The sequence below is a fragment of the Crotalus tigris genome, unplaced genomic scaffold (assembly GCF_016545835.1).
Source record: "Crotalus tigris isolate CLP2741 ecotype Arizona unplaced genomic scaffold, ASM1654583v1 scf7180000018599.1079084, whole genome shotgun sequence".
In the NCBI taxonomy this organism is placed as follows: Eukaryota; Metazoa; Chordata; class Lepidosauria; order Squamata; family Viperidae; genus Crotalus; species Crotalus tigris.
The window spans coordinates 605,989-632,374 of NW_024097097.1; the positions used below are offsets into that span (position 1 = coordinate 605,989).

General features: G+C 39.7%; 1 protein-coding gene across 1 annotated transcript in view; it reads left to right on the plus strand.

Moving 5' to 3' along the window:
- The first annotated feature begins 1,470 nt into the window (after window positions 1–1,470).
- PIK3R5 (phosphoinositide-3-kinase regulatory subunit 5) overlaps window positions 1,471–26,386 on the plus strand; it is a 55,406-nt gene continuing 30,490 nt past the window's right edge. The window contains exon 1 of the mRNA XM_039355097.1: window positions 1,471–1,639. The gene's annotated coding sequence lies outside the window, so the exon portion shown is untranslated. The remainder of the gene's footprint in view (window positions 1,640–26,386) is intronic.

Below are 26,386 nucleotides of genomic sequence, written 5' to 3' on the forward strand. Positions count from 1 at the left end.
GCCAGTTGAAGAAGTAAGGAATAATTCTCTGTTCTGTGGGAACATACAGATAAAGATAAACAGGTAAACCAATCCAGGAAATATTTTGGAACGTGACCTTTCCATGCATTTTAAAGTGCAAACGATGCAGATTTATAGCAAGTGATGTCATGTACATATACCAGTTAGTGGGCATATGTGGTACACTATATCACCAAGGAGGCAAACTAACAAAGAGGCATTTGGCAAAGTTTAAAAGTAGGATGGATAACCTTTCAATAGCTAGGAGAGACATCTGTGGGGTGGGTGACTGTCCAAAAAAATGGCAGCTGCAGCTGCACAATAAAAACTTTGTCCCGCCCCCTTTTTTACGTGTTACAAAAGAGCGGGATTTCAGTCATACTGTTTTGCTTGCCATCTTGATGCTTTGATCACTCCGAGAGCCACATTTTACATCTTTTGGAAAGCCATGATATGATAAAATGGAAGGTTACTCAGAATGGGTAAAACTGTGTCAAGTATATGGGCAGCGCCAGGATTTCTGAGTGTGTTTTTTCCCCATGTTTTTCCCCTTTTGAAGGATTTGGGACTGGATATTGCTTGTGTAAATAATGTTGTTCCTCACACAAGTATCTTTTGCCTAAGGTATACAGGTAGTCTTCAGCTTACAACCTCAACTGAGCACAAAATTTCTGTTGTTAAGAAAGACATTTGTTAAGTGAGTTTTGGCCCATTTTACAACCTTTCTTGCCACAGTTGATAAGTTAGTAACCCAGTTAAGTAAATCTGGCTTCCCCATTGACGTTGCTTGTCAGAAGGTCACAGAAGGTGATCACAAGTTTTTGGGACACAGTAATGGTCATAAATATAAACCAATTGCCAAGCATCTGAATGTTGATCACACAATCATGGGGATGCTGCAAAGGTCCTGACTGTGAAAAACGTGGCCTTTGTAACTTTGAATGGCCACTAAATGAAGCGTTTTAAGTCCAGGACTACCTGTTGACAGCTTGTGATAGCCTGGGAAAAAGTATCATTACACGGAGGAGAAAAAAATCTACTTGCTGCTTTCTCTGGTTTTAGTTTCCCCACTCCTCCTTTACTTCCCCGGAGAAGCTATTCCACAATGTGGAATGCTAAAGTGAAGAAGCAGCAAGAAAGATCTTAAAGTAAAACAAGCGACAAAAACAAACAAACAAACAGGTTGCAGCCTGTCATTCTCCGCACGTGCAGGCTCACGAATAAACGTAAGTGAGGTTTGGCCAGATTTCTAAAGATAATAGTGAACATCGACGGAGCTCTGGAAATCAAACACGAACGACGGCAAGGAAGTAATAGACGAGCGGGGCGAGAGGCACGGAGGGCAGACTCAGGTGCCCATTGGTGGACGTCGCTCAGATCCGCTCCGCTCTTACAGCGCAGGCGAGTGTGTTGCAAGGCCGGGTGCCTTCCTCGAGGGGCGGGGCTTGAAAGTTTCTCGCCCCGCCTTGAAGCTCGGAGCTGTAGTTTTTCCCTCGCCCCGGCGATGGGGAATTGGGGTTGCAGCCCGGCAGGCTGAGCGCGGACGTCTCGAATCGCAGATCCACCGCGTCTGACTGCAGTTGAACTACGGCCCAGGATGGGCCTGGAGGACGAGACTCAGGGAGGAGGCGCCGGACAGGTACAACTATCCCCAAAGGCTATTGTGGGGAGACGGCGGCAGTCCAAAATGGCACAGGAGAGGGAGGCACAGACGATCAGTTGATCAGTTTCTCGGGTGTAAAACTAGCCTTCTGGGGCTAGTTGTAAAGGTTCCGGGCAAGCAGCAGAGCTGAGAGATGCGTGAACAGGCGGGAGGGGGGATGCTTTGAACGGGGGTGGTGGTGGTGGTGGTGGTGGTGGAGCCGGGCATCGGAGTAAATGGGAGGTAGAGTAAATGGGCAGAAATCTCTGCTGAGGTTTTGCAAACGATCAGCTGGCGTTCGGGACGGATGCCGGCGTGGGCAGTCTCTCTTTGGGGCGGCTGCTGCCACAGCTGCCACCAGTGACTAGAGGCGAACCGTCCGAGGATGACCAAATGACAGCTGTGGGGTGGTTCCGTTCCCGCTCAGCGCGAAAAGAAAAAGGGATTTTTTTTTTGTCCTCCTTCTGGGCAAAGAGAAAGAGATGGGGCGCTCGCGGTGGGAGACCGGAGCAGAAGACTGAGCTGCTTGTGAATCAGCTCATAACTGGGACGTTTGCCGTGGCCGGGAGTGCCTCGAAGTAAGACCCAGAGGGGTGCGGAGTGTGGGGAGGAGCGGAATCCGGTTCCCGGATCATCCTGGGTCTGAGCCAAGATGATCGCGGCATGCTAAGAACTTCCTCAGAATATTTGAATGTTTGCAATATTTACTGTTTCGAAGCACTTTTAATCCGGATTCATTCATTTTGGGGAAGCACGAACATGAGCGACTGAACGGCAGCGGTACAGGAATGGGCTAACAAGCTGAGAGTTGGGTTCAGGATCTCAACCTGAGCTTTTATTGGGTTGGACGCTTTGATGAGAGTCTTGAAAGTTGAAGTTGAGCGCTTTGTAAAAACAAAAAACAAAACCCCACACTTTTGTTTATGTGTTGCAACATTACTTTGACGCATTATTCTTTAGAAAAGGAACTAGAAAGTCAGGCTGAAAATGTAAGCAGATGCATTAACAGAAACAGAATAGTGCTTGTGCTTCTGGGCTCGGGATTGCGGAGAAAACAAAGGGGGGGGGGGCATTTTATCATATCCTTATTCACCCTTGACTGTTGTATGGACTCCCCTCCCTTTCCTGCGAAGTCTTGGTATCTTGCTCCCACCTTTTCCATTGTGTTTACACACCGGGATGTTTATTTCTATGGTGACTTCACTGTGTGTACAAAGTTCCTTCATTCTTTTTAACCATTTTTTGATGGGGGAGGGGGGTGAGGAGAGAGATAGGGAGATCCACATTCGACCTAGTAAGACAGACATCTTTCCTGGAAAAAAAAACATAACACTAGACATGATTTGTCCATGGACAAAGGATTATGCAAAGTAACATAATTAGTAAGCTGGCTAATTTTGGCACACCGCCGCCATAGAAGGGAGGGGTAGCATTATGAAGGGGTTTAATAAACGGGGATACAGGCCATCGCACCTCACTACAAGATGACTTCGTAGTGTGTTAAGAAGGAAGGTTAATGTAGAAATGAGACTTATGAATGGAGTCTCAGAGCTGTGGTAAAAATTCAGAAATGTTCTTGATTGAAGGAGCATTGGCCAATCTCTGTTCCTTTGCTTGAGCATTGTGACATGCAGCTATGCAGATTTCTTCTTTTTTTTCAGTCACAAGTGCTTTGTGTCAGTTCCACAGCTATTGTCTTTAGCAGCTGGGAGGCATGCCCCCTCCCCCCTCAGATACTTATCTTGATAAAGGATAATCGATTCTTATCGTCACTTGCCCAGGCTGTTGTTTAATTTGACAAGTAATCAAATGTCAGCTGAGAGCTGTGTGGATTCATGATGTAAGGAGATCTTGCAGTCAAGGAAGCTTGGGGATTTGATCTCAGTGCTGAATATTTATTAATTAGGAGATGGTGCATGCATAGGGAAGCTTGTTCTGTCTATAACAAAAATGCTTTGGGATGTCATGGCAAGTTTGCAACCACAGGACTGTTGCTGTTTTTTCATGGGTCCATAGTGTAGAGGGGGTTTTATTTATTCATTTATTTTTTTCTTGGTCTGCCTAGGTTTCCAAGGAGAAAAAAAACATAAAATCTTATTCATCAAATCAAAGCTTTGCCTCTATTATCTGGTTTCAGAGGCTATTTCAGAGATGTATCCCTCAAGTCTTCTCCTTCCTTTTGCTGCACTTGTTTCAGTTACTATTATACCTATCAGGAAGTCTAGCATAGAAATCTGAGTTTCTATAGTAGCTAAAATAGAGTTTTCATTTAAGAAATGAGAACTGGGGCAAATATTTTTGCCCAGTCCAACTTTCATAATGAGAAAGATTTTAGATGGTTGGTGCAGTGAGGAAGAAACAGCTGCCAACGGTTTGTTTCTGTACCATTAAATTCTATATTTGCTTCCAATAACCTGTACAGAAACCTGATGACGGTGGGTGTGTTACGCCTTGGTTCTACCTGTTGATAACATATATCCCACTTTTTGTCTTTGTCCTGCAAATTCCACTACATCAGGGATAGGCAACTTTGGCTCTTTTATAGCTGGCTCAGGAATTCTGGGAGTTGAAGTCCACGAGTCATAAAAGAGCCAAGGTTGCCTACCCCTTCACTAGATTGAATCAAATGGCAGTCCTCTATAGACTGATCAGGGGGCAATTCCAGGTGTAGCTACCTGGTTCACTTGAAAGCTTAAGAACTCTGGTGGTTAGAATGCAGTATTGTCTTCTGCCCACAGCCAGGAATTCAATCCTGACTGGCCTTCCATCCTTCCAAAATGAGGACCCAGATTGTTGGAGGCAATATGCTGTAATGCTGTAAAAGTACTATGAAGCAGTATATAACTCTAAATTCTGTTGTTCTTGCTAAAGCTAAAATCAGCAGATTTCTGTCTCATAGAGAATGTTTGTACCCAGATCCATGTGGCTGGATAGCTTAATACATTATTTCTTACTTTATTGATTTCAATTTTTTTTCTCATTTTCCTTCACATTGTTTCTGTTTGGTATTTAGCATAGGCAAAAATGAGAGAATATTCATTTCTACATGGGTTAAGTAGGTTTACATTTTTTTAAAGCAGCAACATTCCATCCAAATCCTGCAGAACAACATAAGGTTATTGATATTTACAGTTTCCTAGATATAAATGCAGAATGGTTTAAAGATTTTTTTACATTTTTAGCAGGGGTGGGCCAAGTAGGAAACACACTTGCTGCTTTGGTCTCCCTTCCTTCTAGTATAGTATCCTGTATCTACTGTAAATCAAGGGGGAACACATGTCAGCAGGGAGGTCTATGTTATGTTGTTTTATTCCCCTGAGTGCAGCACTTCAGAATAAGAGACAAGCCATAAAAAGCCTTAAGAGTTAAAAATATACCTGAACAGCTAGGCAAATAAACACTGCAATGAAAAGGGTATTCGTTTGATATATTAAACTGAAGAAATATGCATTTTCTCAATTAGAGAAATGCTCCCTTTCAATCCTCTTCACCAAAGGAACATGGCACTCGCTTAGTCAACATATTGCTTTTAAGAATGGTCAGTTTCTTCATAACATTTTTGTATCTTTTGTTTGAGTAGACACTTGCTTAGGCAATTTTCATTCTCTGATGCTAAAACATTTTAGGCAGCTTTTGGTATGGCTTCTACTTGTGTATGTACAGTATATGAATGTACATTTAGGCACATATGCCTTTTCCATGTTTTGCTTTTGCTTCCTCCCCATGACAAGTTGGGTTTACATTATTTCTAAATTTATTGATTGCAGAAAAAGATCCCTCAGTACTTTAAGTGAACTAATTTGGCTGACTCATTGTGTGCAACAGTGGGAGGACTGCACCAAATTCTATGTCCTGGCACATTTATAGTTCAGTGAATGTATTCACTATAAGACATTTTAGTGCTATGCTTCCTTTTAAAATCCAAATATTTTCTAAAGCATTAGAAAATGTAAGTAAATTGCTTCAGATATATTTTTGATTAGGGCTGTAAGAAATTATTACAGTGATCTTATTTCAGGAGTTCAGGTTTTCAACCAAATTCTTTTTCCTGAAGATAAAATCTCTCTCTCTCTCTCTCTCTCTCTCTCTCTCTCTCCATCCATCCATCCCCCTCTCCCTCTCCCTCCCCTCCCTCCTTCCTTATGTTTTCTTTCATTTCCAAGTACCGCCATACTGTATGTATTCAAATATACAGTAATGCATAAACAAGTTCCCATCCAGACAGCTGGCATTTCCTTTTATTTTCTCCCCATTGTTATTAGCCATCTGTATTCATAAAATGTAGCAGCTGTCAAATAGGCACACATTTCCTGGCCAGTAGATTGTCTTACATCCATGATCTGTCTACCTCTACCTCTAAAGACAAAGAGTTCTGAGTCTGGAGCCTGCAATTGGCCTTACAATTCTTTACTACATAAATGGCAAAATACCTGCTTGCAGGCACAAGAGTTTTCTGCTTTCAATGCTTCCATCATTATGTGAAATCCCCTTTCTTACCTGCTTCAAAGAGTGGAAACAGAAGTGTAATGGCATCTGCAGCCAGGGAGGCCTAGATTAAAATCATGTTGCTATCCAGTGCTGTTCCCTTGCATAGCTCTTCATAGTCTGAATTAGGGCAGTTGTGCTGGAACTTCAGGTTGGAATCATCTCCCATTGTCTTGCATTGCAACTAAATTGGGAATTAATCCTGATTGTTTTAATACCATGAATATTCCCCTAGGAGTTCAAATCCAGAATGCCAGTGCTGCTCCTGACTTCTTTTTATTTCTTGGTGGTGGGTTTTCTTGCAGGTCAATGGTTACTGGCTTCATAGGTGATTCATTAAGAAGGCAGCAGGCGGACTATAGTTCACTTACTGCTAAATAGATAGAGCAACCTGGATGGCAGGGAGAAAACTATTTTTTGTTGTTGTTAATTGCGAAGTCGTGTCCGACCCATCACGACCCCATGGACAACGTTCCTCCAGGTCTTCCTGTCCTCTACTATCTTCTGGAGTCCATTTAAGTTCACACCTACTGCTTCACTGACTCCATCCAGCCATCTCATTCTCTGTCGTCCCCTTCTTCTATTGCCCTCAATCTTTCCCAGCATTAGGCTCTTCTCCAGTGAGTCCTTCCTTCTCATTAGGTGGCCAAAGTATTTGAGTTTCAACTTCAGGATCTGGCCTTCTAAAGAGCAGTCGGGGTTGATCTCTTCTCGGACTGACCGGTTTGAATGCCTTGCAGTCCAAGGGACTCGCAGGAGTCTTCTCCAGCACCATAGTTCAAAGGCCTCAATTCTTTTGCGCTCAGCCTTTCTTATGGTCCAACTTTCACAGCCATACATTGCAACTGGGAAAACCATGGCCTGGATTATACGCACTTTTGTTGGCAGGGTGATGTCTCTGCTTTTTAGTATGCTGTCTAGATTTGCCATAGCTTTCCTCCCCAGGAGCAAGCGTCTTTTAATTTCTTGGCTACAGTCCCCATCTGAGGTGATCTTTGAGTCCAGAAAAATAAAATCTGTCACTACCTCCATTTCTTCCCCATCTATTTGCCAGGAATTGAGAGGGCCGGATGCCATGATTTTGGTTTTCTTAATGTTGAGTTTCAAGCCTACTTTTGCACTCTCCTTCTTCACCCACATCAAGAAGCTCTTTAGTTCCTTTTCACTTTCTGCCATTAGAGTGGTATCATCTGCATATCTTAGGTTGTTGATATTTCTCCCGGCAATAAAACTATTTTAGGAACTAGGAATTTCAAAGGAGTTCTGACATAAAGACTATTCCTCTTGCGCAGGGCAGAAGGATAACAGGACACTCAAAACATTTGGTAATTGCTGATTGTGTCTTTGTTAAGATTAACATCCCCATTTGGGGTTGATTTTAAAGTTGTGGTTAAGTGTGTGCAAGGACTGGGCCAAGAGATAATCTTTAATCTGGGATCAAGACTGAGACGGCTGTTACCATGTCTGATGTTAAAACATTTCCCTAACTCTTAGATATCAGTGAATAGGAAGAATTAAATGTTTGTCTCCAAAGGCAGGTTTATCAGTCAGCCTCCCCCGCCTGATTCCTGCCAAAAATATTGGAATACAACTTTTATTATTCCCAACCAAAAAAGTTCTGACCATTTTGTCAGGAAAGAATGAGAGTAGTGAGCTATGTTCCTGGAAGGTGCCAGGCGGAAGGCAGCTGACCTGGACCTTTGTTGACTAGATAAGCCCCATAGCCATTTCCCCATAGCTACTATGGGGGGGGGGGACACATGTTGCAAAGCAAGTCACAACTTTCTGCAGTAAAAATGAATGCTGGGACAAAAGCTGCCTTGCGGGTTTTCATTTTCTGCTCCTGTAAAAAGGCTTCTGTCTTTCAGGATGTTTGAGAATTTCTGCTACATTTCTATTGGCGGTGCATCTGACAGAGGTGCCTTATACAGAAAATTGGTGGCAAGATAGATAGATAGATAGATAGATAGATAGATAGATAGATAGATAGATAGATACTGTAGATAGATAGATAGATAGATAGATAGATAGATAGATAGATAGATAGATAGATAGATAGATAGATAGATAGATAGATATTTTTTTAACTGCTGAAAGTGTGTTTGTGTGTGAGGTGCTGCTGCTGCTTTCTGTTACTTGTGTTCTCATACATCCTGGTGGCCTGCAGTTTCCAAGCTGAAATGCCCAGTAGTAAGACTTTCCCTATAAGATCTTGGGGGGGGGGGGGTTCATTGCAGCATAAGAAACCTAGACTGTCAGAAAGGGAGCTGTACAGTGACAACAAAACATTTGCGTATGCCTGACTGCAAATAATCTATGGAAGAATAGAGCTGCGCCTATTTCTGAGCAGGTAACCCTGGGGGCAGATGTTGGGATAAGAGAGAGATGCAGGATAGTGAGGTGTTGGGTGGGTGCAGGTCATGCTCTGGGTAGCCTCACCTGACCTGCTACCTTTCAATGGAATTCATTTCCTATTATATTTACTAGGAACTGATCTAATTTAATACATAAACCGGAAGGCAATTGTCCTTCCCTATTTCCAGTTACCTGACATTTATTAGGCAGTTCTTTTTTTTTTAACATTGGAGAAGAAAATTTGCATTGGAGAAATAAAAATGCATGTATTGGAAATAGTATTTGCAAATAAATCTATCTTGGGAAAAATGCATGTCAGGTATAGAAAAATGGGGTAAACAGGCTTGTATTAGATGATAACGAGCTGGTTTAAAAATGGACTGTGTACATTTTATCAAGCTACCTTTTGATATCTTGTATACAGGTGTCTTTCCAATATCAATTTTTTTGGTAACAATCCAAGCACACCGTATCCAAAGTTCTTCATAAATAAATTCCTGGTTTTAGGAACCAATTTTAACAATACATTTAAATCTTTACTCACTATCCATCATCTTTTTAACCATTTGAAGAACATTTAATTATTTTGCAGCAACCAGAACTCATGACCAAATCCTATGCATTAGTCTTGTTCTGGTTTTTCCCAAATAGTTTAATATTCATAAAATTGTTAGAATTGTTAATATTCATTTCTGGAATTATTTTTGAATTGGAAGGTAGGGGAACAGATGTTGTGTGTTCTGTTGTCAAGAGAAAGGTAAATTGTGTCCATAGTCATTCTGCTTTATATTTGAAACTTATCAATAAATACCCAACAGTGAAAGTTTAAATTTATGGTATAAATCAGTTATTTTTTTAAATATCAGTCTAGATTTCAGAAATTTATGACTGTTTTTTTTAGGTGTCCTGTGATTCCCTTTACTACAAGCTTTATAGTCTTCTCTATCTTTCATTATCAAAAACCAATGGTGTTCTTTCCATCCACTTTAAGTCTAAAAACATGCCAAGATGTACCATAAGCCTAAAAAGAGGGAAAGACTAATAGGAAATGCCCACCCTAATTCGCCAAACCAAGAAAAAAAAACAACCAAGCAATATTATTCCAGCTTCACCCATAATAACTCTGCCTCCACCAGTCCTGTCAAGTTGCATCATTGCTTGCCTATTGGAGCTCTCAGCCCTCCCAAAGTTGTGTGGAACACAGCACTCACTACCATAAGGTTTCTCAAATTTGGCAATTTTAAGACGGGTGGACTTCAACTCCCAGAATTGCCCAGTCAGCATCTTTAAATTGCCCAGGTTAAGATATCCTGGACTAAGATTGTTCATCCATGACCATTGGTCATCATGGGAATTATCAACCAACTATATCTGGGTGGGTGTAAATAACTCCCATCTCTGATCTAAGTTCCCAGTATATTTGTCTCCATTTCCTGTGGGACCACATGGAAATTCTTTGTTAGAGATTAAATTGACTAATTCCCCCAAAGGCATGACTGAGGCACCGGGTTTTGTTTTGCTTTGATGGTGCGTATTTCTGTACTTTATATTTTGATAAAGTAATAAAATATTTAATCTCAAAGGAAACAAGATTTATGTTTTTTATAATTTTGGATTTTATTATTGGGAGCTGTCCAGAGTTGTATTTTAGAGCGGTGGGCATAGAAATATTTTAAATACTGTAAATAAATAGATAAATAAGTTTGAACTTTCACTTAATAACCTTCGGAGATATTAAAGATTTACTGTCATCCCACATCCTATGACATGCTACAATACACAGGAGTTATGTGGCTGATCAATGGTGTCCTCTGATTACAGTATCTTTTAATTCATTACTAGCCAGTTTGGAGTTAAAATTAACTTAGACAAATCAGATGTACAGCTTCTACCAAAAATGCCTGAGATTTATAAAAAAAAAAATACTGGAAATTCTGTTGTATTTTTCAGTCAATGACTGATTTTCTTCTGTATGAAATATATTTAAAGAGATGTTACGCAACATCTGTTGCTTAAAGCCCCACTGTTTCTTAATGTTGGCAATACACAACAGTGCTAGACTGAAAAGTGTTACTGCTGGTTTTAGGTAGCTTTGTATTTCTTCATCCTGTGAAGTACACATGTGTGTGTATTAAAGAGTGGCATTTTGCTGCCTCAGCTGATTCATGATTGTATATTCTTGTACTTTCCCCAATCTGGCATGTCCTCTACTTCTCCAACTGAAGATCATGTATGAATCAGTCTGTATTTTGTGCAACTGTAAATATTTGAGAGCTCTCTCTCTCTCTCTCTCTCTCTTTTTTTTTAAAAAGATATTTGGATGACAGAAAACAAGAACCCTCTTTGCATATAAAGTACCTCAAAATCAACATTTTATTCTCCTCCTCCTTATATATTTTTTTCATGAAATTACATATATTCTGCAATAAATTATTTGTTGTAACAGTTGCTTTTAAAGCAACTATTGGGTTTTTAAAGACAATTTTTGTGATTTTTTTTTTAAATAGTAATTCTTATTTGTTTATAAGTTCTCTTCCAAAAAGTTGCAATGATTTTTGCTTTGATCCTTAAAAGCAAGGGAAAAGTGACTGAGGTTGAGAGATCTTTCATACCTTTGCACATGTGCTGAAGATGAAGATTATTGAATGTGGTTTTTCCATTTTTCATCAATGAAGTAGTGGGAGTTGTGGAAGTTCAGGGACATTAAATTCTTCTATTCATTACTTGTTGTAACTATAACCCATTCTTTCCCCTACCTCCAGCAAAGCTTCAATGCCCCAAATAGGCTTGGTTAGGAGAAGGCTTGCTTGGATGGTATATGTGTCAATGGATCAGTTAAACCTTTAATGTACATGTTACTTGCTGACTGTTTCTCTGCCAGAAATTGTCAAGACCAAGTGGTCCTGGATTTTTGACCCACCTCCCACCCCCTGAATCTGGTGATTTTTCATTTTTAACTCTTGATGGAATTTCCCAAACAGAGTTGATGCACTAACTGGGCTCCTCCTGATTCATGGCTCTTGCTGAAAAAACAGGTGACAACTTTGGTCAGTGGCCTTTTGCAGAGGTTCATCTTATGCACCAGTTGTGCCCATTCCTGGGCCTGGAGATTTGCTCATTTCCACTCATGTTTTAACCATTTCCCATCTGGTTTATCTATAACCCTATTTCCCTTACAACATGAGAATACTAAAGTATACTCAGGATTCTGAAGAATACTCAGAAGCGTCAAAGGTTTCAAAATCCACATGCATAATTTTGAGTGCTACAAAACTTGCCATACAGGAAGGTAATGCACTACGAGATGCATTACCTTCCTGTATGCTTCCAGGATGCAACTGAAGGAGCTGGTTATCACCTTGAAAAACCTGCATGGCATGGGGCCAAGCTTCATATGTGGGATTGCTCATCGTCAAGGGTTTCAGCCATTCTACCAGATCTGATAGATTCAGCATGTTCCAGGTCTCTTTTAAACACTGTCATCTTGCAGGACTAAAGTGATGGGATTTCTCTGACATAGCATTTGTCCTGTGAAACAGCCTGACCCTTGGGATTCAGAAAGCACCAAGCAGAAGGCCACTAATTCCATAGGCATTAGGAGCAGGACATTAGAAAACTCAATATTAGAGCTAATTTTGGTGTAATGGTTAAGGTACCAGGCTAGAATGCAGGAAACTATGCATTCAAGTCCTGCCTGTCAGCTGAGTGACTTTCGGCCAATCATTTTCCCTTAGACCACCTCACCCCACAGGGTTGTTTAGGGGAAAAATAGCAGTAGGAAAGTGTGTTGGGTCTGTCCACCACCTTATTGGTAAAAATAAAAAGGTGGGATGCAAATAAACAAACAAATAAATGACATTTGTGCATGTGTGAAGTTGTTACATGGTGTCTTGGTTTTCTTTTGTATTGGATTATTTGTTTGGTTACAGATATTTTTTTTACAAAAAATTTTTTGTAAATGGGTTGTGAACTACCCAGATTTATGTATTTAAGATGGGCTACCATATGAATGTTCTAAACAAACAAACAAACAAACAAACTAATAAATGTGTCAGGAATTGTAAAAAATGTCCCCATCTTTGATATACTCTAAAACTAATTAGCGACAATGTTGTGTCAAAGGCAGATGGGAGCAGAGGTCCCAGATGAACAAAGATAGTGGAGTGTGAAGGATTTGTTTTCAGTGATGGTTACACAGCTCTCTAAAAGAAGTTGCCATTGCTTATCATTTGATAGGGGTTCTCAGGAGTTATGGCAGTTGTTGAGAGAGAGAGAGATAAAGGCTGCATTCTTTTTGAGAATGAGGCAGCACAATAAATTTCTTTGTACTTTGGTGAGTTGCAATGTAAACAAGTTCTCAAATGTGAAGAATTCTGTGTTTGCAAAACTCTCTGGGAATGTTAAGTAGCCTTGTGTGCTTGTTTGTTGAGTTGATGGGTAGGGAGATTTTTTAAAATTATTATTATTTATATCCTGCGGTCCATTCAATATCCTTTTGATTATAATGGCTATTAAATGCATCTTCTTTTCTCTCCTAATTCTAGCTGAAGTTGTCTAAACTTTTTAATTACTTTTCTAGTAGTTGTTTCTTATTCAGGTTCATCATTTACCTTTGGATCCCCTGGGGAAGGAGAAACCAGGAAAGGACAACAATTGACATAACTGATTTGATATAAAGTGACAGGACAAAATCTGAGTAATTGTTATGGAAAGAAATAAGGAATTCTGCCTGCCCACAGTTACAGATGGGGAATATTTTGGAAACCAGTTGAGAAAGTGGCTGGTAAAAGAAAACTTTTCCGACTGAGAACACTCTTGGTAATCAAAAGCGGAAGTGGAGATGCAAAGAGGAACTGGAAATGTGAAGTGTTAAATTATCATTTGGCGTCTGCTGTTCAACACTCTTTGCTTCTTCCCCCCTCCCCATGCACAAACACACTTCCCTTCTAGCAAGACAGGAACATCATGTTGACTGTTGTAGAAATGATTTCATGAGATGTTGCAAGTGTCCCTATCACTAGTGTTGTGTTGCAGCTAACTATCTTGCAGCAGTCCTTTCCCTGCTCACTAAGACTCTTCTTTCTACTTTTCCCAGATTCCACCGATAAAAGGTGTCAGTTAAGTACATTTAGGAGAATGATAGCTTATTTATAATTGCTTTCTTACAGGGGAAAAATTTCATCTTGTGTACAAACTTGGGGGGGGGGAGGATCTTGTTTCAGTCTCAGTTTAAGTTTCTGAAACCACGTATTTCTCTCCAATGAAAATCCTATGAGCATAGGGTGTTTGTGTAGGCGTGTGCATAGAGAGATATTAGATTTTCTACATAGCTGTTTCGGAAAGCCATCTTTTGATGTGAAGAGTACATTAAAAGATCTGGAGACAACTTTGAATGAATAGCAGGCTTGATTTATGCACATTGTGCATAGCTCTCCTTCCAATTTTTCCCCATTACAACCCTGTGAGATAGGATGGGTTGATAGAGAACAATTGATCCAGAGTCAATTGTGAAGTTTGTGGCTAAGGGTCAACCTGAACCTGAGGCCATTCTGTTGCTAGTTCAACATCTTAACCATAATACTATTTCTTCCCAGCATTTCCCTCTTCTGAATGCTACAAAAGTCCCAAATAAGTCCAAAGTTTATGACCAGCTTGGTTTGGGAAATGCCACATTATGAGCTACTTATCATCTCTGTAAGTAATGTATAGTTCTACTTGTAAAAAAAAAACCCTGCTTATTCACTGGTATTAAGAGTGAGGTTTTTATTTTAAAGCAGGTTAGCTGATATAGGATACAAAAGGCCAGATATCAGGAGAAGATGATCTGGTCCCAGGAAAACTTGTGTTTGGAAAAAATGAATAAAGACTAACACCTTAAAAGGAAAACCTACTTGTCTTTTTAGTTTCACATATAGTCAATCCTAGAAGAGATCAAGCCTGACTGCTCTTTAGAAGGCTAGATCCTGAAGTTGAAACTCAAATACTTTGGCCACCTAATGAGAAGGAAAGGATTCACTGTAGAAGGGCCTAAGGCTGGGAAAGATTGAGGGCAATAGAAGAAGGGGACGACAGAAAATGAGGTGGCTGGATGGAGTCACTGAAGCAGTAGGCGTGAGCTTAAAAGGACTCCAGAAGAGGGTAGAGGACAGGAAGGCCTGGAAGAACGTTGTCCATGGGGTCGTGATGGGTCGGACACGACTTCGCAATTAACAACAACAACATAGTGGCGTGCAACGCATTCAGTGTTGCTTTTGAAAAACTACCAATGAGTTGGTTTGCTTGTTTGTTTCATTTTGTGTGTCAGTTTGCACAATCAACATTTAAACATTGCAGTTTTATTTGGTTGTACTCAGTGAAATGCAGGCTTTCTGTATACCAGCATCAAGCATTCTATTCCATGTGGAAGTTGAATAATGGCAATTTTACTTCCTTTTCCCAGAATATATTCTGTCTGATACTCTTATCAATTAGATCAGTAAGAGATTGTGAAAGCATACTTTATGAAGTGTTTGATCTTGAGTTCTCTTTTGCCCTAATTCTTAATGGCCTTGTTTTCTCTGGGCTAAGCAGCCCCCTTTCAGGAAGGCTCAGATCTAGTAATTGGTATGGTAGTTTCTTCCTTATGGTGGTCCATGTATTTACAGGACACTTAAATACTTCTATTTGTGCTAGTAAATGTCCCAAGCTTCTTTTGTTCCTGTGTGGCTATAGTAGTTAATGTTCTCAGGCTATGGAAGATCTGGTGAAATTATATTTTTAGACAAATATCAGCTCCTCTCAGAATTAACTAAATGGGTTCTTTGATTAAAGCAAAACAAGAACTTGGGAAAAATCTGGTCTCCTGTAAGATGCTTATATCTCACCATAGTGATGTAAGCATTCTTCCAAGCCAGTTAAATTGTTCTTCTATAAATGAATTCAGCATTTTTCTATTACTATTAAGTGTGTGGATCTAATGTAATAGAGTTGCTCTTGTTGGAAAATAAATACTGGTTATAGTATGAAATGGAAACTTAAAATGAAATTCACCTGAATGGAATCCAGTGCTTCTTTACAAGATAGTTGGTTTATGTGGAAGCAACAGTTGTAAAAATACATACATCAGGAAAGGGACAGGATCTCTCTTGATAAGGCAGCTACAGGGACCATCATATAAGGTATCACCATATAAGGTGTATGTGGGTTAGAGTGGAAGCTATGTAGTCTACTAAGAAATTTGGAACAATAGCAATAGCACTTAGACTTATGTACCATTCCACAGTGCTCTACACTCCATTGGGCAGTTCACAGAGTCAGCATGTTGCCCTCAAAAATCTGGGTCCTCATTTTACCAACCTCAGAAGGATGGAAGGCCGAGTCAGTCTTGAGCCAGTCAGGATTGAACTCCAGGCTGTGGGGCAGAGTTAGCCTACAATACTGCATTCTAACCACTGCACCACCAGGGATCCTGATGTACAAATATCTTTTTGTTTAGTTCACATCCCCTACATGTGCAATGGTAGTTTATTTTACTTCTGAGTACATTTCAATCATGGTCCTAGAAGCTCTTTACTGTGTGTTAAAATTAAATATTTTGACTACTGCTTGACTATTGCCTTGCAAAATTGGTTCCTCTGCTTTCTGTCAGAATGGTGAAATTGAACCAGGAAAGACATTGTGCCCCAAATTTCTTCAGCATAGTTGTCATCCAGGAAATCTTACTGATGAATGCCAGCATTTTCACTTGAGGTTTTCTTAAATACTTTCTTTTTCTATAGCCCTCTTTGTAATCTATGTAATAATTCCCATTCAAATGATTTCACTCTTGAGATAAATTGTGCTTATTTACTTTCCAACAAAAGGAATGTTTTCTTTCTGAACTTTTAAAGGAATTATTGAATAATATGTAAGGGATTGAAAATCATGGTGCATGTGCTGCTTTAAGATAAAAAAAATCAGTAACAGAATAGTTGCTCTTCCTGCTGTTTGGACAGCAGCATTTAGACATGATGTCATATGTTCATATGTGCAAGTGAGAAATTTGGCATGCCAGAAAAGTGCTGAGGAGTTGTGTAGATTTTGTTCTTTTCATCTGTTGGTTTGGATTAGGGGAAATATGGCTTTATAGAACTCAGTGCTAGTTTAGCAAACAAATCTAGATGTGTAGTTGATAACTTAGATTTAGACATCTGCTGCCTCAGATTTAGTTTTTCTGTGTGAGGAAAGGGACACAGGTTGGCATTTAGGAATGAGGCTGCCCAGGAAAAAGAATGGAATGTTTCAAATGCAATTAACACTCCAGTTTTGGATGCAAGATGATATTAATGGACAGATTTAGAGAGTAATTTATGCAGGAAGATGTAAGCAAGACCTAGAGTTCGTTATCAGTTTGGTTTCTCAAGGTCTGACAAAGAATTATTGCTAATTTTTAGGTGCTAAATTTGAACAAGTTCTAAGTGAAGTGTCAATACCCCATCTTAGGAAAACTAGCAGGGCTGGGCTTCCCTTCTTCCTTTCTACACTTGCTTTTAGTAGATAATTTGCATTACCAAGGAGGGGGGGTGGCAGTGGTGCTGTTAAGGTCATTCACAGTATAATCTGTAATTTCCACAGTTTGGGCTTCTTGTATATTGTCTCTTTATTACTTTACTTGAACTTAATCTAACCTGTTTTGTAAAATAAATGATTTCTTATGAACATGAGTGTCTCAGAAATTAGGTATTTTAAATTGAGTTCCCAACATTTTTGAGCTGATGGGCACATCTGAAATTCTGAATGGAGCTTCTGGGCATTCCATAAAATGGTCAATATGGGGTGTGGCCAGTTTGCCTAAAGGCAAACTTATTTCTCACAATGCCCTCTAGCTTCCAAGAATGCTCTTAACACTCTTTACTTCTCTTCCCTCCTGGGCATGGAAACATATTCTAGATAAAGCTCTGAATGCATCCTTTTATATTTTGATTTCCTAAGAATGCTTTGGAGCACACATGAATACAGAAACCTAGACATAGAGATAGTGATGTACTATAGATATTAACAAGTGTTTTGGTATTCATGGACTTTGGTATTGGAAACTAGGAACTAGGAAACTAGGAGCTAAAATATGAAAGATTGCTCTTGAATTCTATTTTCTGTTGATGGATTACAAGTTATTTCTGGCTCATGCTTTCTAAGCAATAGCTCTCATTAAGCTCAATTGGGATTCTTTTGAAATGCAAGACTATGCATCGATTAATTTGATATGCCAAGTTTATGTCAGAGTGTCAGAGGAAGAAAGGCCTTAGTTTGATTGGAGGTCCAGAATATGAATCTGATACTATAAAACTGCTCACTGGAGGTCTCTTCATTTTCAGTTTTGAGGAAGGAAACTCAGAAAGTTCAGACACTTAAAAACTAATCATTGCAATTTTATATTACTGCTACTTTATATATGGGTATGTCACATTGGGTTTTTTTCAGAACAATACTATGGATAGCTGTTTATTACAACAAATATGTTTTTAATTCCAAAAAATTGTTTTCATTTTCAACCATTTCCTTTTTCTTCTTTGAAAACAGAGAAGCATAACTGAAAAAAATCAGCAGAAATGTATGTGGTCTTTGGTATACTGCATTTCTAAGAAACTCCTGTCAGCCTCATCCTTCCTCTGTTGGCTTCACTGATTCTTGCACTACCCTATTAGGAGGTTTCAGATGTTCCTCTCTATTTGTAGAGTAAATGCTGTTCAGAGTAAACATTCTTGTTGAAATTTGAATAAAGTCATAATAAATATGTGAATAAAATGTTGCCATGTATAACAAATCTTTCCACATAGCTTCAGGGTAAACAGCAACTTAATGAGGTAAAGTTACAAACATGTTAGGAGAGATACTTTTGATTAGATGGCCTTGATCCTCACTAAATCATATCTGATTGGACCTGTCCTACCATACGGTCTTTATGTTTGGTTAAGTGGTGAAACTTGTCCCAGTGCAAGTTCAGAAATGAAATATATCAGTGCTTCTGGTGGTACATAGTATAGGCATGACTCTTTCCTAAAGCTGATATTCTATGCTCATTCTGGCGTTCAAAAACTGCATTGAAGTTGGAGTCTGATTTGCACACTGTTTCTGCAATCTTTATTATCATATTTTAATTCAATGAATTTGTGAAGTTGCATCAAAGAATAATGACAGTGCTGGTGACAGTGAAGTCAAATGTGTCATGGAAGGCAACTCCAGGAGGCCATGGAAGAAATAGATTATTCAGACACATTTTGGTTGGGCTACAGGGCTATGTATAGCAATGAAATAGTGTTTATGGATGACAAGGACAGGGTTCATATAATCTTTCTGATTCTACTTGATTTCTCATCAACTTTTGATTCATGTGTTCCTTATAGACTGTCTCAGGAGCTGAGAGTAGGGGACAGTGTATTGTAGTGTCTACTTCTTCTTCTTAGTTTAGTTGTTGTTGGAAATCTACCCCCAGTTCTCACTAGGCAGAGTATCACAGTATCACAGTTTTGACATTGTGTCTACTCTTATTCAAAATGTACACAAAGCAACTGATAAGATCATCCATTGACACATAGTTAGTTGATACCCAATTCTATATCTGAGCTTGATAACAATATTGTGGAGGTCTTGTCCCTGTATCAGAAGGCTGTAAGAGTATGCATGAGATGGGAGGAAGGAACAGACTGAGAGTCAATCTTAGCAAAATGGAGTGACACTGGTTTCAATGGCATTCTTGTTATAAAGATTTATAATCCTTAGATCTTAATAGGGTTGCACTTCCCTAAGCAGAATGTGTTTGAAATTTGAGGATTATCCTAGACTAGTGATGGCAAACCTTTTAGAGACTGAGTGCCCCAAAACTGCCCCACCCCTGCCCTGCCCCCGCTCCACCCACCCGCTCCCGCCCTGCTCCGCCCTCCCCCGCCCACCCCCAGGGCCATCCACGGCCTGCCGCAGATTGCCCAGACAGCTCTGCAGTGCCATGGTGGCTACACCCTCCACCCGTGCCCTGTAGCATCATGTGCTGCCCAGCTGCCATGTGCTTGGCTGCGCTGCTCAGTGTGGGCCGCACCCGGGGGTGACTCTCCTCTGGGGGAGGCTGTTGGTGAGGACTGGGCTGTGGGGGGAGGCGGGGCTGGGGCAACAGTGTGCGTGCCCACAGAGAGGGCTCCGAGTGCCGCCTCTGGCACTCGTGCCATAGGTTCGCCACTACTGTCCTAGACTCTTGATTCCTGCTCAATAAGCAGGTGGCAGTCATAGCAGGAGGACCTTTTCACAAATATATTTTGTCTGCCAATTACATTTTTTTCTGGACTGGGAAGCCCTTCTCACAATCAGTCATATTCAACTGCTATGATACCTTCTTTACGGGGCTTGAAGACAGGATATCCTTAACACAAAAGATACATAACTCCCTGCTACCAACCTTGTACTAAACAAGTGCAGTTAATTACAATTATGGACTTTATCTTATCTTCTATTAAGAGAACATGTAATAAAAATCCTATTTCTTAGCTTTGTTCCTGTTGTGTTTCCTGTTTACTTCATGAAAATGAAACACTTCTTTAAACATATAGCACAGGAAATCATATATGAGTTGGATTAATTATGAATCATATGCAGGGTAAATAAGATTACTAAAAGACTTCGTCAAGTTGGTAAACTGGCACAGTGTTGGAGAGCAACTGTCCCAGTCAGAGGAGGACTGAAATTGGAAATTAGTCTGGAATTATTATGCAAACACAAAGGACTCAAGTGGGAAATTAGTCTGAAATTGTTATGTAGACACAACAGATAAACACAAGAAGGCAAGGTCTGCCCCCCCCCCCCAATCCCACTGAGCCTTAGTTTGCCTTTCCCAGGCTAAAGCTACCAGTCTGGGGAGATTCCTGTGGAACAGGCATAGAACAATAAAGTGGCTTCTTAAAACTCTACAAGTGTGGCACATACTCTAGTTATGGGTATACAGAGAGGCTTTGTTGTGTTTCCTAACAAAATGTTAATTAGGCAACACTTTGGATTTTAAATTAAAAAAATAAATTTAAAAATACTACATTTTTGAAGTTAGCTTTATGAGTGAAGTAACATCAATGGCTTGACAATATGTTTACTTAATTTGTCTGCTTCAAATGCAGTGATAGGGGACTTTAAGATCTTACTTGGAATCCTTTGTTCATTCGATGAGAGAAAAAGTAGAACTTTCTAGTCATTGATTTTTAGAATCATAGACATTGTTACTCCAATTCAGTATCTGTTTGTCAGCTATCTCCTAAATCTGGAGTTATCCAGAAGTTCTGAGCTGGGCAGCTCTTCACTAGTTGAATATGTTGCCTCACATCCTGTTGCCACCACACACTTTCAATAATAGCATAGCTTCACATTTTCATTTTTTTTGCCCACATTTTTCAAAACAAAACTGGTCCATTAAGAAAAAAAGTTTCACAGTTGTGTTTCAGTAGGTGACTCATTTAGTTTGAGCCATGAAAAAGAACCTTATCAAATCTGGTATCTTTGGATCCTTGTGGTAAATTGTTTTCAGAGAATCTAACTATACCTTTTTGGCCTTCCTCTTCCTTTATGAACCACAGGTGAGCTGTAAATAAGTCTGTTATCTTCAGGATCCTGCTTCTGTGGCTCTTTGGGTGGGTTTAACCATTTTTCAGTGTGCTTAGAAATAAACATTTCTTCTCCCTTTCTGAATGCTGATTTGCACAAGCATGTAACATTGTCTAGGCAATCAATAATATGGGAACAAATGAATGAAATCATTATTAAAATGAGAATTAATCATCCTATGCTAATGTAACATAATTATTATCACATAATTCCTTGACTGAAAAGATGCACTTTGATGCTTTTACAGAAAACAGAAAAAAAACAGGGACTTGCTGTTAAAGCTTGGCATAGCACAAGGTAAACAAGACAGTTTCTGTTTCCAAAATCAGGCTTTAAACTAGCTTAAAATGGATATAAAGAAAGAGTTTCGTACAAGAGGTCAAGGATTTATTTAACATCCACTTGCTTACGAACATTTTCTAGTGATTCTGGTTTTGGCAATTGGACCATAGTTACCTTCATAATCTGGGCCCAGGTCAGGATTCTTCATGAATAATCTAATCACAGCTTCTCTTAGAGAGGCTGATACCACCCCCGCTCCCAGTGAATTTTTGAATTCAGGGCTTTCCCAGAGAGAGGTCAAGAGGAATTGAGTGCATAATCCAGAGTTGGATGGGGAGAGGGAAAGAGGTTCAGGGTAGCCACATCATAGAATCTCTTAGGATATATCTAATAGGTTAGAAGGTTATAACTTTAGTTTGACAAGTTTCTGTTAGGTGTAAGCAAATAAAGGATTGAACTTGATAGGATTTTTCTGTATTGTCTCTGGGCTTGGGCCTGATATTATTCTTATGCTTGACTGAGACAACCCAATCCAAACTGGACTGATGTCATCTTAAGGTGGCCCTATGATTATCATGGGTATCATGAAGTTCTGATGTGTCTTCCTCCAATTATGTCAGTGCATATCTTGAAGTCCCCTAGAACAATCTCAGCACATGCAGGAATATTGATATACTATGGGGTTGGGGATTTACCAGAAAAAACCCTCTAATTTCCTAAGGTTTTTTGACATAAAAAAGACCTGGATTGGAAGTCTGGAGAGGAAAAGGAGTCTATATAGATGACAGTGGCACCTACTATGCAATACTCAAGATTATGCTCATGATGCACTGGCTACCTAGAAGACCACGACTAGGAAAAATTAATTGTCTGTAGACCCCTCATATCCTGGACACTGTTTCACATTCTTCCCTTGGGATAGTACTGGTATTGCATGCCAAGACAACTAAACACAGGGACAGTTTTTTCCCTTGTGCCATCACTCTGCCGAACTCTTAATTTCCACAGTTGACAACATACAGTGACTACTAGGTTCTGTCTAATGTGCATGTATATTAACCCATAGAGTGTGGCTGTAGTATTATTTATCCTTTTATTACTCTTATTTTATCTTTCTACTGGTTGCAAACTTCAGTATGTCCAGATATTTTTGTCTACCTATCAAGTCCTTTCCAAGGACTTGGGATAGGCAGATGTGGATGTTTGATGGTGTTAGAGATATTGTGCAGAGTATAAGCTGTTCCAAGTAAAGCCGCTTTTTGTAATTGACTAATGTGAATTTGTCAATGTCAATAGTGTTCTAAAACCATCCCAAAGAAAAAGAAATGCAAGAAAGCAAAATGGCTGTCTGAGGAAGCTTTGCAAATAGCTGAGGAAAGAAGGGAAGCGAAAGGCAAGGGAGAAAGAGAAAGATACACCCAATTGAATCCAGAATTCCAAAGAATAGCTAGAAGAGATGAGAATGCCCTCTTAAATGAACAGTGCAAAGAAATAGAAGAAAACAATAGAATAGGGAGGACCAGAGATATTGTCAAGAAAATTGGAGATATGAAGGGAACGTTTCATGTAAAGATGGGCATGGTAAAGGACCAAAATGGCAGAGACCTAACAGAAGCAGAAGAGATTAAGAAGAGGTGGCAAAATTACACAGAAGAACTATACAAGAATGAACTTAGTGTCCCTGATAACCACAATGGGGTGGTCACTGACCTCAAGCCAGACATCCTAGAATGTGAAGTAAAATGGGCCTTAGGAAATCTGAGCAACAACAAAGCTAGTGGAGGTGACAGTATTCCACTTGAGCTATTCAAAATCTTAAAAGATGATCCAGTAAAAGTGCTACACTCAATTTGCCAGCAAATTTGGAAAACTCAATAGTGGCCACAGGATTAGAAAAGGTCAGTTTACATTCCAATTCCAAAGAAAGGCAATGCCAATGAATGTTCAAACTATTGCACCATTGCACTCATTTCACATGATAGTAAAGTTATGCTTAAAATCCTACAAGCTAGACTCCAGCAGTATGTGGATCGAGAACTTCCAGAAGTATAGGCAGGATTTTGAAGAGGCAGAGGAACTAGAGATCAAATTGTCAACATACACTGGATCATGGAGAAAGCTAGGGAGTTCCAGAAAAACATCTACTTCTGCTTCATTGACTATGCTAAAGCCTTTGATTGTGTGGATCACAACAAATTGTGGCAAGTTCTTAAAGAGATGGGAGTACCAGACCATCTTATTTGTCTCTTGAGAAATCTATATGCAGGTCAAGAAGCAACAGTGAGAACTAGACACGGAACCCCTGATTGGTTCAAAATTGGGAAAGGAGTCTGGCAAGACTGTATTCTGTCGCCCTGCCTATTTAACTTATATGCAGAGCACATCATGAGAAAGACAGGACTAGATGAATCAAAAGTTGGAATTAAGATTGCCGGGAGAAATATCAACAACCTAAGATATGCAGATGATACCACTCTAATGGCAGAAAGTGAACAGGAACTAAAGAGCCTCTTGATGCGGGTGAAGAAGGAGAGTGCAAAAGTTGGCATGAAACTCAACATTAAGAAAACCCAGATCATGGCATCTGCCCCTCTCAATTCCTGTCAAATAGATGGGGAAGAAATGGAGGTAGTGACAGATTTTATCTTCCTGGGCTCCAAAATCACCACAGATGGGGACTGCAGCCAAGAAAGTAAAAGATGCTTGCTCCTGGGGAGGAAAGCTATAGCAAATCTAGACAGCATACTAAAAAGCAGAGACATCACCCGGCCAACAAAAGTACGTATACTCAAGGCCATGGTTTTCCCAGTTGCAATGTATGGCTGCGAAAATTGGACTATAAGAAAGGCTGAGCGCAAAAGAATTGAGGCCTTTGAACTATGGTGCAGGAGAAGACTCCTGCGAGTCCCCTGGATTGCAAGGCGATCAAACCGGTCAGTCCTAGAAGAGATCAACACTGACTGCTCTTTAGAAGGCCAGATCCTGAAGTTGAAACTCAAATACTTTGGCCACCTAATGAGAAGGAAGGACTTACTGGAGAAGACCCTGAAGCTGGGAAAGATTGAGCGCAATAGAAGAAGGGGATGACAGAGAATGAGGTGGCTGGATGGAGTCACTGAAGCAGGCGTGAGCTTAAATGGACTCCAGAAGATGGCAGAGGACAAGAAGGCCTGGAGAACATTGTCCATGGAGTCGCAAAGGGTTGGACACGACTTTGCAACTAACCACAACAACAATGGTGAATTTGTCATTGTCAATAGTGTTCAAGTGGTGCTCCACTTTTTTTATTACTATTATTATTATTATTATTATTATTATTATTATTATTATTATTATTATTATTATTATTATTATTATTGTTCATCACATAGTCAAATTATTATTTCCCTGTTGCAATGTATGGCTTGTTTTACAAGTACATTAAGTGTTTTTGTTCGAGACAAATTCCTTGTGTGTCTAATCACACTTAGCCAAATAAAGTATTCTGTGCTGTTCTGATCATACAGAATAACAAGAGTTGAAAGGTCTTCTAGTCCAATCCCTTGCTCAAGCAGGACACTCCATACCATTTTAGACAAATGGCTGTCCAGTATCTTCTTAAGAGCCTCTAGTGTTGGAGCACCCACAACTTCTGATGGCAAACTGTTCCACTGATCAATTGTTCTTACTCTCAGGAAATTTCTCCTTAGTTCTAGGTTGCTTCTCTCTTTGTTCAGTTTCCATCCATTGCTTCTTGTCCTGCCTTCAGGAGCTTTGAAAAATAGGTTGATCCTCTCCTCTCTGTGACAGCCCCTCAAATATTGGAACACTGCTATCATGTGTCCCCTGGTCCTTCTCTTCACTAGACTAGCCACACCCAATTCCTGCAAACATTCTTCATATGTTTTAGCTCCAGCCACCTAATCATCTTTGTTGCTCTTCCCTGCACTTTTTTTTTCAGAGTCTCAACATCTTTTTTATATTGTGTGACCAAAACTGGATGTAGTATTTCAAGTTTGGTTTTACCAAGGCAATATAAAGCAGTAGTGTCACTTCGCATTATCTTGATTCTATCCCTCTGCTAATGCAGCCTAGGATTCCTTTGGGTTTTTTTGGCACCTGCAGCACACTTCTGGCTTATATTTAAGTGATTGTCCACTAGGATTCCAAGATCTCTCTTGCAGCTACTGCTGTTGAGCCAAGTTTCATCTGATCTATAACTGTACATTTGATTTTTCTTGCCTAAGTGTAAAACCTTACTTTTTCTAGATTGAATTTCATTTTGTTAGTTAGGGCCTAGTATTCATCTCTATCAAGATCCATATGGATCTTGAGCCTAACTTCTGGGGTGCTGGCTATCCCTGCCAGTTATTCTAATCTGTTCTATTCTAAATAGCCTGAGTTTGTACTCAACTCACATTTTGAACATTAGGTCAAGCTCTTGATTTCCAATTAAATCATTTTATTCTGGAATCAAGAGCATTAGCAGAGCAGAAGGCAAGTTGCTAAAGCAGCCAGGAATAATTTGGCTGGGTAAAGACACCATTTGGTATCAGTGGTGTCCCTTGTTTCTAATTTAGCAACAAAGTTTAGTATCATACAATTGTTAAACATTTAATCATCCCCATAAGTTGCAAGGAAAAACTGGTTGGGAAAGCTATTGCCACCAAATTCCAAACTGACTTGACAATAGAACTGAAGAAATACCCTGTACTGTTTCAAGAAATTGAGTTCATCCCTTCAGCCCAGCTCTAGAAGGCTGCGTTGCTGAAGTATAAAAGCCATGTGATTTTTATTGTCAATTGGAGAATTGGTACATCTCATTGTGGCAATTGTCCTCCTCTCCCAAAACAGTATGTTTTATCTATGAATTGCTGATAGGCAAAGTCAACAGAATATAGAAGTAAAACTTTGGGCAAAAGGTCAAACCAGAGCCCAGTCATAAACCAGAAGTTGTAAAAATCAGGCAGATCAGAGTTTCTAGTATGTGGAAAAATAGGTACACAAATTGAGCGAAAATGTTTGAAACCATTGAAATATGTTGTGAGG